The 18,243-nt window shown below is 50.2% G+C and overlaps 1 long non-coding RNA gene across 1 annotated transcript; it reads left to right on the top strand.

Annotated features, from left to right (window-relative positions):
• The first annotated feature begins 3,071 nt into the window (after positions 1-3,071).
• On the top strand, positions 3,072-4,937 carry LOC115350428. The gene is made up of 3 exons (XR_003926433.1): positions 3,072-3,408; positions 3,956-4,130; positions 4,578-4,937. It is a non-coding gene; the product is annotated as an uncharacterized LOC115350428 (long non-coding RNA).
• Positions 4,938-18,243: the final 13,306 nt, after the last annotated feature.

The following is an 18,243-nucleotide window of genomic DNA, read 5'->3' on the forward strand; positions in this document are numbered from 1 at the left end:
TGTATTGCCTAGGGTTTTTTTGTAAATGTGAAGGATGTTTTGTGACCTGTCATCTACTACAGTTTTATCGGTTACATGTAATCTCATTTCTGTCTATCTACTAACAAGGTGTCCAAGACCTCTTACATATTTTTAAGCAGCCCTTGTTCATCTGTTAAGGGTGCTAAGTCAAACTTTAAGTGTGAAGAGGAAATCTGTTCCTTCTGTTATTGCACATCAGGGTATTTAGGGCCATTTGCTAACGCTGACTATATTGGCATGTATTTAAGAAATGTAGCAGAGCTACATGTCCACTCTTCCCTCTGGACTGGGGCAGGGAGTGCCTCAGAGCACATGGGAGTGAGGAGGGCAGAGGGTGCCAGCATGAGAGGCAAGAAAGGACAACAAATCCTCCATGCTGGACCCAGCTCTGACCTCGTTAGATCTACGGAAAGCTTGAGCAAGCTTTGTTGTTAAAAAGTTGTTTTTCTAAAAAGAGGGCAGGGCAACCCACCACTAAGGTGAAATCTTATAGGATCCTGACAATTTAAGATTTAGAAAAGGAAGAAAATTAGGTGTCATGATTAATTTTTCATAGGAAGTGAGACTGATCTTGAAGAAAGTAATTCCTTCAAGTTTCTATGGCCCAACACCACAGATACTGTATTTTGAGATATCTGTCTTTAATGAAAGAAGGATGGTGCTAGACACTTGTCACTTTTGTGACTCTGGACCTAAGGTCCTAAGACTTCTGGATAGCTGGGCTACGGGGCACTCAGGTCTATTCAAATTGCCTGTAAGAGCAAACTCCAGCAGCTGGCTTCATGCCATCGTACCTGCCCCAGTGGAGGCTAAATACTGTGTTGTATGACTGACCTATATATCACTACAGAAGAGAAACATTCCCTGCTACAGTTTCTGCCAAGTGCTATAGAGCTCTGATTGGACAGATGACTGATGGCAAATGCACTCCTAATAAAGCCAATGCCATTAAGTTAGAAAATGAGGCTGCTGTCATGTATGAGTGGTGGCAGAAGCATTTCTAGCTTAACAAGGTCTGACAAGACCTCCTCAACATGCTCAAATGAAATCAATGTCAACACCTAATCAGTAAAACAGGTAATGGATTATTTTTTAAAAATTTAACCACAGCTGCATTAGCTCATTTGGAAAGAAGGAACATGTGACTTCCACAGATAATGTAAAATATTTTAACAGTTGTCACATCTGCTAGGTTCAAGGAGAAGCTGCTTTAACCTGAACAGCTGAGATGTGTACTGCAGCATGGTGGCAGAATGTAGGGCACATCACGAATCTATAGACAAAGGAATTTTCAAGCTTTATCAGTCACTGCTTGGATTTGCATAACAGGTCGGCTCAATGAAATATACATGAACAGCATCTGTTTCTGCTTTTAAGACCACAGTGTGCAATGTGAACCATCACCCACTGGATAGGCACTGGGTGATAGGATGAGAATCCAGCATTTCAATGAGCAACAGAGAAAGTATATGCTGTTGTTCCTGGCAAGCGAGTGAAACAGGCTGAAAGGGGTGTGGACAAATGGCCTGAACTCAAGTTTTCTTAGACTCTTATGAGTAAACTAGAGAAGCTAGAACCATAGCTAACAATCTCAGATAGAGGCTGGATAGTGCTATAGCTCTTCTGCACATACATGATTACTATAATGAAGTAGAATAAATCCCTTGCATTGGGGTCTAGTCACTGCCTAACTCATGGAAATGAGGCAGGCACTCGCAGGGTGCTGACACAAGAGGGTTCTTGTGCCTCTTTTTGCAGCACCTGCAATGTGTCAGGTCAGGGCAATGGACTGGGTGGATGCTTAGTCAGATACAGCATGCCTACTCCTGTGTTCCTAAGAAAAAAAGCGCTTTGGAAAACAGCTCTGAGAGTCACCACCTAGCTAGACTGGAGGTGCTGACCCTTCTCACCTGAGAAAACGGGCAGCGTTCTGCACTGAACTGCATTGGGTTCCTGACCCCTCCTTCCCTCCCTGTCCCAAGGTTGCCCCTGTGTCTTCCCTCTCCAGTCCCCAGCGCTGCAGTGCCGGCAGCAGGTCTTTTCCCCAGCGGTCCCTGCCCCCCCTGTTATAACAGGCTCATGCGTCACCACTGGACCAGAAAACCTGTGAGGCCAGCTTCACTTTCACACTGGTTTAAATGAGGAGTGACTCCACTGAAGTTGATTCAGTCGACAACGACAGAACTGGAAGACACGAAATGAGAACCGGGGCCCTTTTCATCACTGCTGCTACCGAGAACTGCTGGAGACATGTTGAGCGTAGGCAATGTGCAAGCCTGAGGCCTTCGTGGGCGAGCTCCCCTGCGGTTATGAGTCTGCTGTGTCTAAGTAATACGGGGACCAAGTGTTTTCAACGTAACACCTTTGCTACATTTTAATGGATCTTCAAGCATCATAAAGTATCATTCTGTCACAAAATAGGTCTTTATTAATAGACCCGGAGAATGGGAACCGCAAAATTTTCCTTCTTTAAAATACCACTAATAATCAGTTCCCAGCCATCCGTCTCTAAGATTGAGAAAGTCTCATTAACTTATTCCTGCGCCTAATAGCGCTTGGAAGTGGCTGAGAAACGCTGCTCTTTCTCCCGCAGCCTCTAAAACAGCGTCAAATGTTCATCGATGTCTCCAATTACGTGCTATGCCCCTCGCCGCCGAGCCCTTGGGCTGCACCCAGGAGCGCACGGCAGCGCGCCCGCCCGCCCGCCCGCCGCCGCCGCCGCCGCGCCAGCAGGTGGCGCCGCGGCCTCAGCCTGCGCCGGCGCCGGCGGCGGCACCGCCCCCGCCCGCCGCCGCCCGCAGGTACCGGCCCGGGGCGGGGGAGCGGGCGGGGCCGCCCCCCCAGTGGGGTCGCCGGCGGCTCGCGCTGTCCCCGCTCCGCTCGCGGGGGGGGGCGCCCACCGGCCGCCGCCGCCGGGGTGTGCGAGAGGGGCGGCGGCGGGAGGGGAGGGCGCCGGGTGCGGCTGCCTAGCCGACTGGGAGCGAGGGACGTGTGACGGCATGGGTTTCACCATGACGTCTGGGGGAACGGGTGGGTTAGGAGAGGGCTGACTTGGCGGGAGCGGGTGGGTGACGCGGCAAATATTTGCATTATGTATTTTGTATGAATACTTTTCACGCCCACGTGTGTTATTTCATGTCGTGCTGTGAAAGCGGCCGTTGAAGGAACTGAAGAGGAAGAACACCGTGGCATGGACGGGTCTCCTGGAGGAGACAACACTGAGGCTCCTGTGCAGTCAACGTGCTCCAGCCAGTATGAGGACGCTGGGACCGGTTCATTCTTCCCAAGCTACGGCTGGAAACAGTGGAGTAGCTCCAGACACAAGGGACCCCAGCCTACAGCAGGCTGAGCATGCATCACCTGGGGCAGACAGGGACTCTTCTGTAAGTAAGTGGTCTGGGGAGCAGCTCCACAACTGCAGGTTTCAAGGCTGAAATGGATTTGGAGACCGATGGCCCTTGCTTGGAGAAGTGGAGAATGGGTACAAAATCTAGCGTTAGGTGGCACGGGTCCCCTCGCAGTGTGGTCTGGAAGTCAGGCCAGCTACACAACAGGCAAACAGAAGAGGCACTTAAGAGGGGATATTGACCAGTCTGGCCTGTAACCATGGCAAGTGGATTGCTATTTTTTATGGAAGCTGAAGAAATGAAATTGTGTTTGGGTAGATGACAGAGAGTGAAGGAGGGATTAATTGGTGCTAGAAGAGAAGAGACTAGTTCTTGGTACAAGTGAAGACCATTTTGTTGTAGTATGTTGATCAGAGTTGACATCTCCTCTGTAACACGCCAGCTGAACCCAATAAAAGATTTGGTTTATTTTGCTCTTGATGCCTAGATTTGATAACCCTGGGGCTCCATCCAAATTCTCTGCAAGTACCCTGCCTACCATCAACACGTCTCCCATCTTTCTAACCTGTGATTTCTGGTTACTCCAGATGGTGTAGGTCTTTGAAGTGAGGGGAGGGGTACTCATCATACCTCAGACCTCACCCATTACTTTGTGAGCTGTCCAAACTCCCATGCTGACCATTTCATGCTCACCACCTCATGCTTCTCAGACAGTGCTGCCTGTACTTCCAAAGCTAGTGCTTTCGGGCAAGAGAAGAACAGGTGAGTCCTGCTCTGTCGACTATCTTTGCCCTCTTTATGTCATGTGGCTAAATGGGGAACACTCCACTCGTTACCAATCCAGAACCTTCTGTGCTATTCCAGAGTTTTTTGAGCTCCTCTCTTTCTCGAGAAGGTTGTCCACTTCCCTCCTGTGGGAGGATGACTGGAGGGCTTATCGCAGCCTACTCTAAATTGGACATTAAACAGCCACTTCATTTTGAGATCAGTACATTAAGAGAAAACCACTGATGTTGAGAGGAATGGGGTGAGATCCTCACCACAACAAAAGAAAAATATTTAATACAGATCTCATCAAGAATTTGTTTCCCTTCTGTCTCCAGGAAGTTGACCTTTCTTGATTTGATGATTCTGTATTTTCAGATAGAAAATGATTGTTATTGTGAATTCCTCTTAGTTTTGACCACAGCAGGAGTTTTCCGCCTCTAGGTTGCCTTGCTGACTGTATGCAACCTGCCATGGATGTGTATCCAGCCTTGTCCTAGAAGCTCCAGGGGTCCTCTCCCTAATACGACATCAGTCGTGTGAGGGGAAAATGCTGAAATCCTCTAGGAAAAACAGTGACCAGGAGTGGTCTGTGGCAAACCAATTCATTCAGTCAACAGGCTGCTCCTTGCTTGGGTTGAAATTGCTCCAGGAAAAAAAAGAAAAATACAAGTGACTGGGAGTGCACTAGATGAATTATCCCACGTGAGAACGTTCCCTCACTGCCATCATCCTTCCTGGCTGCTCCTCACACCTGGGGCTAAAAATGTGTTCTTATTTTATACTGCATATGCAATAAACTCATCACTTCAGGGAAGCATTAGACCTGTTTTGCATGTGCAAACTGATTGCAACAGGGCTGTCAAGAAAGAATCCTGACATGGAAAATTAATAATTCATTTTCCTATGTAATCACAAAACTAGATGATGAAAGAGGTACAGTAACTATATGTGTATTTTATTAGATTGTTTCATAGTGAAATCTTACCTGGAAATTAATTTTAAATTCCTGAGAGCATGCATGAAGTTGGAAAGGTGCCTGAATGGCTCTGAAAAAAACCATCAAGTGTAATGGTAGTATATCAAATCAAGAAAGGAGCATTTAGTGAGAGCAGTATTTGACATCATCTTTGACATCTTCGTTAAGAATCAGAGGGAATACAATACATATCACTGACACTTTCAAATGATGCTGGGTTATGAAATGTTGCTAAACTGAGAATGAGGTAAAGGAATCCAGAGCGATTAAAATGTGGGCAGAAATTAACAATATGAGATTTGAGGGAAAAAAACCATAAAGGTATTTATAAACAAATACTTAATGGACAGTAAAAATCAGGCAAGCTAGTGAATGCCAGGGTGCGTGTGCCCCTTCACAACATTGCTGTGCCAGTCCACAGTGTGGTAACTGATCTATGTATTTGTTTATATCATAGAGTAGAGTTATAGTAGTTCTCATCATCTCACTCTGCTGCCACATTATGTTAAAGTCATGACAGTATTATTTGAACAGTAGGAACACACTGGAGAAACTTCAGGAAAGATTGACAGAAGCAATCTGAGATTTAACAGAAAAGACATGTATAGAGTAAGAGTCTATATATATAAAACTGCATAAAATGTGAGATGTATTTATGGGGATTTATCCTTTGGCGGGGACAAATCAAGGTATGTACCTTTTCCTTAGTAAAGGCAGAAAACTAAAATATCATCCTATATGCATAGAACAGACACCTAGACAGTTCTCAAGGCAATACCAACAAGACTCATAATCCAAGCACTTGACACTGTTTTTCCTATAGCTCATTATGCCTTACCCTTATGGGTGCCTAATGTCTAATTTTTGGAGGTGGACTGTTCTGTTACTGATGACTGTGAAAGGTAAAGTACAAGCTTACGACAGGGGACTTTTAATCTGTCAATTCCATACAATAAAGCAAAAGTGGCAAAACAGTATTCCCCCTGAGCCCATATTTATTTCCAGGAGGAATGTCTATCAGTAGAAAAAAGGAAATGAGCACTTTTTAGAGATCATGTACATCACCTGCATGATTTTTTCATCACAGAGCAAGTAATTGACTTACTGACAGCATTTTGCCAGTGAAACTCTACCATGACCACCATTTCCTTGGCAACATGATTGGCAATTCTGGGAGAACAGGCTCTGATGAAATGCTTACTGTACACCACATTGTGTCCTATCAGATTACAAAACCTGCACTATTACTGTACTGTGATAGAGAATGCTGATGCTAGTGAAAGGTAAAATACAGGTTTATGGCTTTGCAGTGTGAGAAAACAAAACTGTTTAATCAAAAGCAGCATTCTTCAGAGGTCACAGGCGATGCCAGCCTTGATGGAGGAGGCTGCACTGCACAGGTGAAGGAGGCTAGACTTGGTCCAGGACATGATAAAATGTGTTGGTGACAGTTCCACCTGTCTTTCTCAGATGGTCAGGAAATTTATACATCTCTTTTCCTTGAGAGTTTTAATCTACCAATGAGTCTTAAAAGGAGTTTGAGTTAGTATTGGGTTATCAATAGTTTGGACTTCCAGGCTTATTAGCCAGTTCCCTGTCCCAGATTGCTCAGCTGTAAAATGCTTATGTTGCTTTTGCTTAGGTGCTTATAGATGTACCAGTATCCTGAAGCACACAGGTCAGACTGAGTGCTCCTCGTGCTGGTGTTCACTCTGTAATGGACAGTCAAATTAGCACTCATCTGTTGTAAGGAGTTGGTTGTGGGATACCGTCCCCCTTTTTTTTTAAAGCATTCTCATTTAGATCCGCAGATCTGGTTAAAAAAAGCACTGCACTGGCAAATCCACCATTTCAGCATAATCACAGATAAAAAGCAGCATTGCCTTCCACCACCTATTTCAACTGAATAAAATTTATTTGTTTTTAAATGACAGAAGAAAATTGATTAGATAAATATGAATGTCAGTGATCTGCTTGTATGCAAATCAGCAATTTTATTTTTGGCTTGAAGTACCCAGAGACTAGATACAGTTGCCACAAAGTTAAAAGGCAAAATTAATTGCTATTATGCTGTAAACACTAGGCTATTTTACAGCTCTGCCTGGCTTCTGTCCTCACCGCTTCCTCTCCAGCCTCCCCCAGCCAGTACTGCTGCTCCAGCTGGAAACAGCAGTGCTGGTGGTTTATACCTGAGTGAGAAGCACTGGGACCAGCAACCACAGGTTTCCAAGTCCGTATTTGGAAAATGTTGCACAAACTCTTCCAACCCACCCAGGAGTAGGGATTTGCAAGAAATGAGGAAACATTAATTACGCAAATGTCTCTTCTTGACACACACGAACAGAAGCAGATTTCGCAGATGAAATGTCAGTGAGTGCTGGTGGCAGTGGGTCCGTGGGCTGGCATGGGGTGGATAAACGCCAGCCACCCATGTGCACCTCCACGTTTCCCTGTCTCAGCTTCGCACTGGGGGCTGCCCGCGGCAGTGCCACGGTTCTGCCCGCACACTTGGTCTGCTCCACCGATTGCTGGGTCACTAACTGTGCTGCAGCGCTGACTTGCTGACACCATTTCGTTTCTGCATGACATAACAGAACAGGCCTTGGAGATTCCTTTATAATGCCACAGATAGACATAAACAGATGCTCTAAACAGATGTAATCAAACACAGATGTGATCTGAAGATTCCCAGGCAGGCTCTGGGGTCCAGCCAAACTACACGTAGTGCAGACTGATGGCAAGCTGGAAATCCGGCAAGGGGCTCTCCTTTCCACCCTGCTGATGCTGGCTGAGCAGAGCAAGATAGGTACGGCAGATACGAATGTGCACCAGCTGCTGGGGGGCACCTGGGGGCGGCCAGGCTGCAGGATGGGCCCCGTCACTCCCCAGGTAGTGCCTGCCCCTGCCCCTTGCTGGCTGCAGCCACTGTTGTCCTTTGGAGGATCTTGTAGCAGATGATTCGGTCAGAGCCAGCTGTTTTCTTTACCAGAGTCTACCCAAACAGCCTGCTCTTCCACAGAGACTGTGTCCACAGAGACCATGACCCTTTCCTTCTAGTGGGTGGTGAGCAACAAGGGATGGGTGAGTTCTCTGTAACTAGCAGAGGGCAGTAAAGCTGTTCCTACTCATATAAAAACACTTATCTTGGGGCACGTTCATCAAAGGGAGGTTGAGGAGATTGTGGAGTGAGGAAAGCAGGGAGTTAGTGCCAGAAATGAAGGGTGAGGAGAGTGGCTCTTTCTTTCCATGTCACCCCCGTGTCTGATGCTGCCATTGGGTTTCCACTGATTCCCCAGGTCTCCTTTTCCAGAATGTCCTGGTTCTCTGTCTCACAAAAGAAGACACTTTGCTGGAGGATTATGGGGAAGACAGGTCAGAAGGTGAATAGGGACAAAAAGAAAAATGGTTTTATGAGAAGAGTAGTGCCACCTAGAGCAAGTCCCAAACTGGAGGTGTCTGCTTGGTGGGGGCAGGGAGTGTTGGACCCATTTCAAGGAAATTTTGACTAAAGAATTTCCTCATTTAAGATCCTAGAATATGGGGGTGGAAAAAAAATCCTTGAGACATACTTATCTAAGCAAATGCAATGTGCATTTCTACGAGAGAGAAGTAATCACTTCTTAAATTGACTCATGCAATGTGCTTGATCCAAAGTCCATGGAAAAATTCTGACTGACTTCACGGATCCTTGGGGTGTAGGTGGGAACTTTGCCACTGTCTTCAAAAAGAACAGGGCCAGGCTTTTGCTCTTGGCCAAAATAAATGCAAGGAAAAGACACAAATCCTTTTCAAACGCTTTAGAAATATTTTATTATTTGAATTTCTGTAGCTATACAGTTGTTAACAATATTAAACACCCATGAATCTATGTTTTAAAGCATATTGTACCTAAACAGAAATTTTACACATATCTGCTTACATGTTTGTTGTAAAAAAGTCACTTAATAGAAAAAGTAATCATAGAAAGATTGTAGAGATCGAAAGTAACATGTTAAAGAGCATGTTTGAGTCCTTTAGAATTAAGATCAACTGTTTTCTGGTTCATGCAGATGAACACTTTGCTTTTCAGAATAGCCATTTTATTTAGCTTTTCTTACAGAAGTGAGCTGGGTGACAGTAGCTATGATTTCAACAGACAGGGCAGGTGGGGATTTTTTCCAAAGCTTATACTAATAAATTTCAAGACAATATGAAGAATATTAATAGGAAACATAAAATACCATTTGTCAAAGTCCATATTGCCTGCAGAAAAAGAAAGGAGAATTTTAACAACCTTTCTATGTAAAAACATCGTAAGACATTGAAATTGCTGAAAAGTTTTGGAGACTTCTTTTGAAATGGAGGAGTTGGTTTAAATTTATATTTAAATTTATATTAATATACAATATACAGTAATATTTTTAGAAAGAGGCTGAGATTGAAAAACCTACAATGATGTGAACAAAGCAAAAAAATAGATTGTGATTCACGACACTTTCTGAGATTTTTCGACGTCCCGTTTCTGTAACTTTATTTAGATTTTCCATCTCTATAAACAGGTAACACCAACCTAAACTGATTTTGACCCAAGCTGCCCTTGTCGCCAAAGCTGTCCTTGGGAAGTACTAACTTTCACCGACTCCAGATTCATTTAGCGATGATTTGAGCATGTGGTTTGCGTTCAAGAACGCCCTGTAAATATAAACAGCTCTTACGACTCGAGTACATTTAATGACAAAAATGTGCTAATGCTGTGCTGACGACATTCGCCCTTGCATTACATTCCTTATAAGGGTGATGCTGCTAGATGCGGCCAGCCGGGCTGCGGGGCGGCAGAGCCGAGGACAGGCCCTCCCGCACTCTCCTCGTTGCCCCTCTCCTCTTCGCTCCGAGCAAAATAACCTAAAGCAAAGGTGTGTTTCCCCCCCCAGAGGTGTACGCAGCTCAGAGTCCGCTGCGGAGACGCTCTCCGACGGCGCCTCACCGTTGGTAACGCGAAACGCTGGGAAACCTGAGAGCAAACCCAGCTCTCCCCCTAAAACTCTTGCTCCTCTGAGCTGCGAAAAGGACGATTTGGGGGAGGGGGGAGAAGAGAGAGAGAAAACCCCAGCCCCCCGCCGCCGCGGGACGGAGAAGGGCAGCTCCGCCGGGGCCCCTGCACCCGCCGTGCAGCGAGCGGCGACGGGAGAGGGGGAGACGCGAGGAGCGGCCACGCGTGTGCTGCCGGCCCGGCCCCGCCGCCAGCACTGCGGGGTTTTGCCTTCCCTCGCCCAGCTCACAGGGCAGAGCGAGGTGCGGGTCTGGGCTCCCCGGGGGCGAGGCGGGAGTTTGGGGGTTAGCGGCCGGGGCCCCGCATGGCACCCGGCCCGGAGGCCCGAGCGGGGGCACGGATGGGCTGGTGGGGGACGGGGCGGGGGGCCAGCCCCCGGGCCCGCTGCAAGGAAAGCACCTGCCCCGGCGAGGAAGTGCTTTTAATTAAGCGCGGTAGTGTCCCCCCTCGGCCGGGGGGAGGCGAGTCAAGTGCTTTTGCACTCCCGGCCGAGATCTTTTCCTTCAAAGACGGCTTTGCCCGAGCTGCTAGATCCCGGGTGAAGTTACGGCAATGGGAGGGTTAAAAAAGCCCCCGGAGCCCCGGCCGCCGAAGGGGCCCCCGCGCCCCCGCCGCCCCAGCGACCCCCGCGGGCCCCGCCGGCAGCGGGCTGCCCCCAGCGCCCGCCGTCTCCCCTCAGCGCCCCGGTACCGCTTCTCTCTCCAACACATCCCAAAAGGACAGAGAGAGAGGGGCAAAGGGTTTGCTCCCCTAATTTCACATTTCGGGGGAAAATGCCACTTTTCCCAGCGTAACAGTTCCTTCCCCCACCTCTGCGCCTTCCCTGCTGAAAAAGAAAAATTCCCAGCGAGGCCCCTGGGCCGGCCCAAGGCAGACGGGTGGCTTTCGGCAAGGCCGCCGCCGCGGCTCTGGGAGGCCGGTGCCACCTCGGGGGGAGCCCCCCGCCGCCCCCCCCCCCCGCTACCCCCCCCCCCCCGCCACCCCGCCGCAGGCGCGCCTCTGGCCCGGGCACGTCGGCGCTCGCCTGGTTGCGGAGCACCGCGGGGGGAGCTCGTGTCTCTGGTGCTGCACCGCAGAGAAGCCGTTTCAGAAGGTGCCCACGGCATGAAAAGAGGGGGGGGCCTGCCCCAAGCTGGGGGGGGGGGGGGGAGCACCGCAGGCTGCCGGGACGTGCCCCCGCCAACAACAAAATCACACGCGGGGCTTTGTCGGCTCGGTTGTCCCCTCTGAGGCGGCATCTTTCAAGGACTGCAAAGAAAATACTGTCTTGCAGTCCCTGTAATCCACGGTTTTCATTTACTATTATTCAATCAGGATTTATCTCTGTTTTTTTAGGAGGCTACTTTTCCAGGACTGTTACTCGATACTGATCCATTAAATCATTCCAGCTGAGAGATTAAATGTATGATTTGCAACCAGCTGGATTTCTTAAATGGTGTCTTCGCCTCCCTTCAGAGTATGAGCAGACCCGACGAGAAAACACTTTGCTTTGGCATGGAATCGCGCACATTTGCCCAAAGATTACCACACGGAGTTCATTCAATGCCAACAGTATTCTCTTCCTTTCTCTTCACCGGATTAGATTTCCCCCAGCCATAAAATGCCTCCAAAAGCGAGATACCATCGAAATGGCAACGCAGCCAACCGAACGGGTAGGCAGCAGGCTTAAGCCTTCTCTCGCTTTAACGCCGCAGCCCCTCTCTGCCTTTCGCAGGGCCGGCCCGGCTCCAGCGAGCCCATGCAGGCGGCGCGGCCCCCGCGGAGGGGGAGCCGGTGCGCCGCCGGGCGCTTACCGGGGGGCTGGGGTCCCCGGCACTTCAGCCCTCGGGCCCGACCGCGGGGGCATTTTGTGGCCTCGAAGGGCGGTGAGGGTGGAAAGCAGGCAGGGGAGCCTGTGCCGTCCGGACGCTGCTCCCCGTCGTGCCCCTCGACGTCTGCCCCAGCGGGGCGATGCGGAAGGAGAGACTGGCCCCCGCGGGCCCTTCCCAGCCGCCGGACGTGCGAGGAGCGCTTTCGGGCAGCCCCTCGGCCCCCCGCCCCGCCGTCTCAGGCAGGGCCAGGCTCTCCTCGGGCTACAAGCGGCCGCGCCGCCTGTGCGGGGCCCCCGCCGAGGGCCGGGCGGGCGGCAGGAGGTGGGGACGGGCAGTGCGATAGCCAGGTCCTTCCCTCCCCAGGATCGGGAGTTTGTTTCAAATTAATGGTAGCGGCAGCGGTGCCCGGGTGAGTGTCGTCAAGGCGGCTTTATTTGCCGTGGCCCGGCACTAGTCGAGGTAATAAATACACCCGATTTAGGGTAATTATGGGAGAGCGACTGGCCGCCCTCCACCTCCGGAGATCCTTTGCGGGGACGGCATCTGGGAGACTGGCAGAAATAACCATCAGATCTCCCAGTAATAACGTCTAGGTGGGAAACACCGTCGCTTTCGCTGTGCCGGTCTCGCCCGAAGGAAAAAAAAAAAAAAAAAAAAAAAGCCCCTTCTAAGCTAAAGGGGATCTGGGGCTTTTCTCCGATCGAAACCACCCCGCAGAGCTACGGCACCGTGGGGATCTGCCGCACCTATGGAGGAGAAAGCCCTGACATTTTCTGGGCACACTCGGGGAGACGAAGCCCGGCTCCACACACACCCGCAGCAGAAGAGCCCGGTGTCAGCATCGCCTCTTGCCTGCGACCGCTTCGCTTTCTGCTAAAATGGCGAGTGAGGTGGGATCGCCCAGCTCCGGCCCTTCTAATTTGGGAAGACAGCGAGGTTGCTGCGCAGAGACGGAGCCTACTCCCACGCATTGCCTCTACGGCCACCCGTGGGGCCCGCGCAGCCAACACCTCCCTGCCCCACGGCTGGTTTTGTTTGATTCCAAACCGTCCTGACTTCCCCGTTGTTGATGTTTTTGTTGGGTGTGCGCTCAACGCGCTCTTCAGAGCGATGTCCCAAATCGTTTCTTAACTTTTACATGTCCCCTCCCTTCCTCAGCGCCAGCCGCGGCCTCGCTCGCTGCGCGGTGCGTAGTGCTGCGGGGTGCGGATCCTCGCCCCGAGCAGCTTCTGGGCTCATGTGTAACTGAATATCTCAAGATAGAGAGAAACCCACTTGTCCCTGGCCCCGCAGCAGCTTGGGCGCCCCGTCCCCCCGCTCCAGCAGCCCCCTATGCCCTCCGCGCCTGCCGCCCCGCGGAGGCCATACCCCTGTCCTGCTCCTCCGGCTTCGGCAGCGGGGAGCGGGGAGGGCTAGAAGGAGCGAGCTGCCGAGAGCAGACCCCCCGCCTGCCGCGTGTGCCCCGCCGGTGGGGAACAGCCAGTTCCCTACGACGGGGCGGCTCCGGCTGCCGCGGCACGGGCAGCCCCCGGCGGCAAGAGCCGGCGGCCGCTTGGTTTCACGGCGCCGGGGTAAATAGACGAGGGGTCCCGGCTCTGCCCTGCTCGGTGGTCGGGTCGGGCCTCTCTCGGGGACGCCATTAACTCAGGCTTTGGTGATGTTTTCCCCCCTCACGCAGCTCTCCGGTGACAACAGGGCGACCACAGTAGCCTATTTCGATTAAACGCATCCCACTGAACCAGAGAGGTTCAGAGTCACCCCCCTCCCCGAGGTGTGCAGAGGGAGATATCTCACTGGCGGGTGACTGCCCATGCACCCTCGCCGTCTCCTTGTGAAGGAGTGCGTGTCCCCGCGCGGCGTGGGTGCTCCCCGCAGCCCGCTGCCGAGGCGGTCGCGACCCCGGGGCACCTGCCGCCGGGGTTTCCAAATCACCGGGCGAAAGCCGGGCCCGCAGAGGGGACAACAGATGCCGGTGGGTGGGAGCGGACCTGAGGCCGGGGGGAGCCCAGCGGCCGCGGTGGAAGGCGAGGAGGGCGATCGAATGTCCGCCCGCAGCCTGCCCGCGCTGCCGGCAGCGGGGTCACTGTGTCCGGCTCGGTGGGCAGGGTGGTCGGGGGGGGGGGGGGGGGGGGGGGGGGCGGAGAGGAGAGGAGGAATGATGATGCCTTTACTGCTAAAATGCGCACGGATCGAGTCTCTGCTCTCTCCCCCGACCTCCAGCACAACTGCATCTAAATGCACAACTGCATTGGAACGGCGGGACTGGGGGTAGCTCTGTCCAGACCCCAACTCCAGCACGATTAGAAATCGCTCTTCCAATACGATTCAGTGAACTTTGCTCAACTTTACAGCAAACCGTAGGCTTTATGAATTCCCGCTTTTTAACTCTTCAACCCCCTGTTTTTTGATTCCTCACTGTTGCCAGCCAGTCTCGCCTGTGTTGACACCCAGATGAGCTCCTGACAGTCACTTTTCAGACTCACACGCAGTAGTTTTAACCACTGCCTCGGTTTTCACGCTGCAGCCTATTTTTGGAAAGCAGGGCAGCGCAAATGAATATTCCTGATGAAGGCAGCTTTCATCGGGTTCTTTACAAAATCTATTCCCCTTTCCTCCCTCCCACCCCCTAGATACACACGCACCATACCGAGGTTTGCATTTTTCATGGCGGGACAGGCAAGTCTATAAAAGGCATGTTTGTTTTTCCTGGCTGTTTCAAATATGTATTTCCTGGAGGACTTTGCATCTAATGGGGTCATCAGAAGCACATGTGCGATTTTCATCCTTCCAAGTGATTTCTCCTCTCCCCCCGCTTCTCCTGAGCAGCAGTGTTTGCTGATGTAACATTTTACCTGTCTGTTCACCTTAGCTCCCACTAAACATCTCCGTTTCCTTCCGAGTCCCAGACTCTTGGTGAAGTCCCAGTTTGTTTCCGTATGTCTGTTTTTTTAAAGGAGCCCCCTTTTTTTTTTCTCTTCTGTTTTTCCTGTAGGACACGGGTTGGGCTGGAGGCAGGAATAGGTCATCGCTCTGCCGCCCAGCAAGCCCAGCCGCCCACTAGGCAGCCGCCGCCTCCCGGTGGCCCGGGGCGCGGAGCGGGACCGGCTCTGCGGCACACCGGGACTCCGGATAAAAGCGAATTTCATATTTAGAGCTGGAGATTGAGCGTTCTCGCCCAAACCTGGGGAAAAAAAAAAACCAAACCCACCCTAACCAACAACCAAACACCCTCCCCTCCCGTTTATTTAAGTGGGAAGGAGATGGACCTTCTTCCCGAGCAAGCAACCGCCGCCTCGGTGCAGGGAGGGGAAGCTTTGAGCCCCGCTCCCCGCAGCAAAATGGGAAAAGGCTGATCACGCAGCCCAGCTCCTAAGTCTAAGTATGTATTTTTCCAAACCCCAGAGCTACTCTCCTTCAGACAAAACCCTCACCTTTTCCTTGTGTGCTGAGGCACTGAAAGTTCCCTTCAGTATATTTTTCTTGGCTGTCTGAGCCGCAGCGTTTTGATTCACTAAGCAGAGGAAGTTAAAGAGCTCTGCAGTAAGGGCCAGTGGCCAGTGTTTTCATCGCCATTCCCCTACATTATTTGTCATGCTCAAGTGAGGGTTTGTTCAAGGCAAGAGCCTGCTCATACGGGGCTGCGTTTGTTTCTCCTAAAGAAGGCAATAGATTTTGTTTCCGGGTCTGGTAACAGGAGCCGGAGTGCTTTACACAAACATCGCTGGGCAGGCAGGGGCACTTCCAAGGCTTTTCTTTCCGGGGCTGAAGCAGCCCCCCTCAAACACACATTGAGACTTCAGTTAGGCCCGAACTGCTGAGTCAGGGGTGGGGAGGAGAAGAGTGGAATGTAGCTTTCTCCGGGGTAGCCCGCAATAAATACCCCAAGCAGGCGAGTTCTCTCGTGTAGATTGTGTTGAATGTCTGAAAAATGGCTTATATTATCCAAAGAAAAACACAGCCTTTGGTAGATGAGATGCGACTGTGCTTCCCAAAGGGTCCTGTTTACCCACAAGCTCCTGCAAGGGCTTGCAGAGGGAAGGCGTTTAACCAGCAAGCTCCGGCATACGCTCCCGGACTTATAGGAAAGGCTCTTACGCCAATGATCTTGCTCCCTGTCCCCGGTAAAGTGTCATTCATGCTCCCCTTCGGGGACTGTGCCACATCTTCAGTAGCTTGTCGGGATGCTCTGCCCTCGCTTCCATCAGTATTTCCCCAGCAGGGTGACGAGCTGCGCCCTGGCAGGACAACCAAAATTGCTTTCTCTCTCAAATGTGCAGTTGCTCTCATAAACCTCTTCAGCGCAGCACCAGGACAGTTAACACTCATGTAATAAAGTACAGGGCTGCTCAGCAGAACAAATCTGCTCTAGTACACCGTGAATATTCAGTGCCCTGCTATCTAAAGGAATTATTCCAGTTACAGTTCTAGGGTCCGTAAATGCTGCATTCATTAGGTAATTTGGTAAGGTTTTAGTCTGAGGGCAAATACTACTTATATATATATATACATGCATGTGTATGTATATATGTGTAGGTGCGTATGCGTATATGAGAGAGACAGCGAGCGTGGTTTTTCCCCCAGGTGCCCAAGCTATCGGGGCTCAGCTGTGGGGTTTGCCCGCCGCATCCCGGCCTCAGTGCGGGGATAGCCAGGGGCAGTTTCATGGATAAAGCCTGCCGGGTCCGGACCGTCTCTCTATTTATGCCCCAAAACCTGCCCTGTACCCCGTAAACAACCAACCGTGAGAAGAGATATGCCCCATGTAACGTAATGCTAGTGAATCATAACTAATCTGTTTAAAACCAAGGATTAGTCATGTCGGTTTCGGCATATTCCTCTATCGGGAACTTTTTTTGTGCGTGGAAAATCGGGGGGATTTGGGCTAATTTATCAAACATCATTACTAACGCAAGTACGGTCCGATAAAATGAGTCGTAACATGCATGGGTTTTCAGGTTGCATTACACACGCCCTATCATGTGGGCTTTAAGCTGTGTGCGCCCTTAATGCTAGATTAACCTGCAGATTTATTTTTTTCTTACTGCATGATTTCTGATTGTAGCTGTCTTTAATGGACTTCAGCGACTTGCCCTCTCTTCCTTTCTCTGCATATAAGTGATCCTCGCTGCAAGTTACAGGAGTTTTCATCGCCCCTCGCTTTCAAAGGGCCTTTCTCACCCTGTCAGCCTTTCATTTACTTTCCCCGATCGAATTCTGCCTCCTCTGTGCAATATGACCTTTTATTAACTACGTACACCCCATCCTGTTTTCATCCTGCCTCTTTAAATGTTCCCCGGCTTGGCTTTACTCTTTATTTTTTTGTAAATTTTTTTTTTTTTTCCTCCAGCGGGCAAAGCCTTAAGGCTTTATTTCGGTTTCAAGGCCACGTTTTATTAACCCAGTCGTTCTGTTTTCCTTCCCAAACTTACTACTATGTCTAAAAATACAAAATAATTAACTAGCCAATTAATTAATTCTCTGCAATATTGCACCACCGCATGTGTTATTTTACAGGGAGCGGAGATCTTCTGTAGCCCTAGGAAGCGATGGTTCCTCTACTTGCAAAATGTTTATTGTCAAAGGATTAGAATTCATAGCTAAAATTATTAGATGCCCCTCGACGGAAATAACGGGATCTGCTATTTAGACCCTAACGCGTGTGGGACCACACTGGTACACTCCCACAGAAGAGGCAACAGCCACATCAGCTCCGCTGCTGAAAAAACACCCCAAAGAGCAGAAACAGAGAAACATAAACCTGAATATACCACATTGCCTCCTCTATAACATTGTACCCCGCTGCACCCCAGCATAACGAGAACACTAGATTTACAACCACGAGTAAGAGAGCGCTTTTTTTCCGAGGCTGATCCTCCCTGTTACCGATATCTATACCTTCCCTTCTATAGACTTTAACGGGGCCTCAGAGAAATGTGCTTTTAGCGGACACCCACAAACGCACAGAGGCGCTAATCCAGCCCCAGATTATATCAAATTAGGACACTGCCCGCACAAAACTCCCGTTGATTGAAATTTCAGCCAGCGTCTGAAACCTGGACGCGATCTTTGCTGATCTACACATATTTCTATCCCGCTTGAAGCCGTATCGTTTTCTTGGTTTATTTTTCACAAGAAATTCATTTTAGGGGGAAAAAAAAGTATAAAACCCATTGCAAGGTCTGAGGAACATTTTAAACAGATGATAATATCACATTCGGCTTCTAGCGAAGAGTTGGTAGCGAGGGTGCAAGCTGTAATGAAATCACCCTGAGCTCTTATCTTTTAATGAAT

This window comes from Aquila chrysaetos, chromosome 13 (genome assembly GCF_900496995.4).
Source record: "Aquila chrysaetos chrysaetos chromosome 13, bAquChr1.4, whole genome shotgun sequence".
Classification (NCBI taxonomy): domain Eukaryota; kingdom Metazoa; phylum Chordata; class Aves; order Accipitriformes; family Accipitridae; genus Aquila; species Aquila chrysaetos.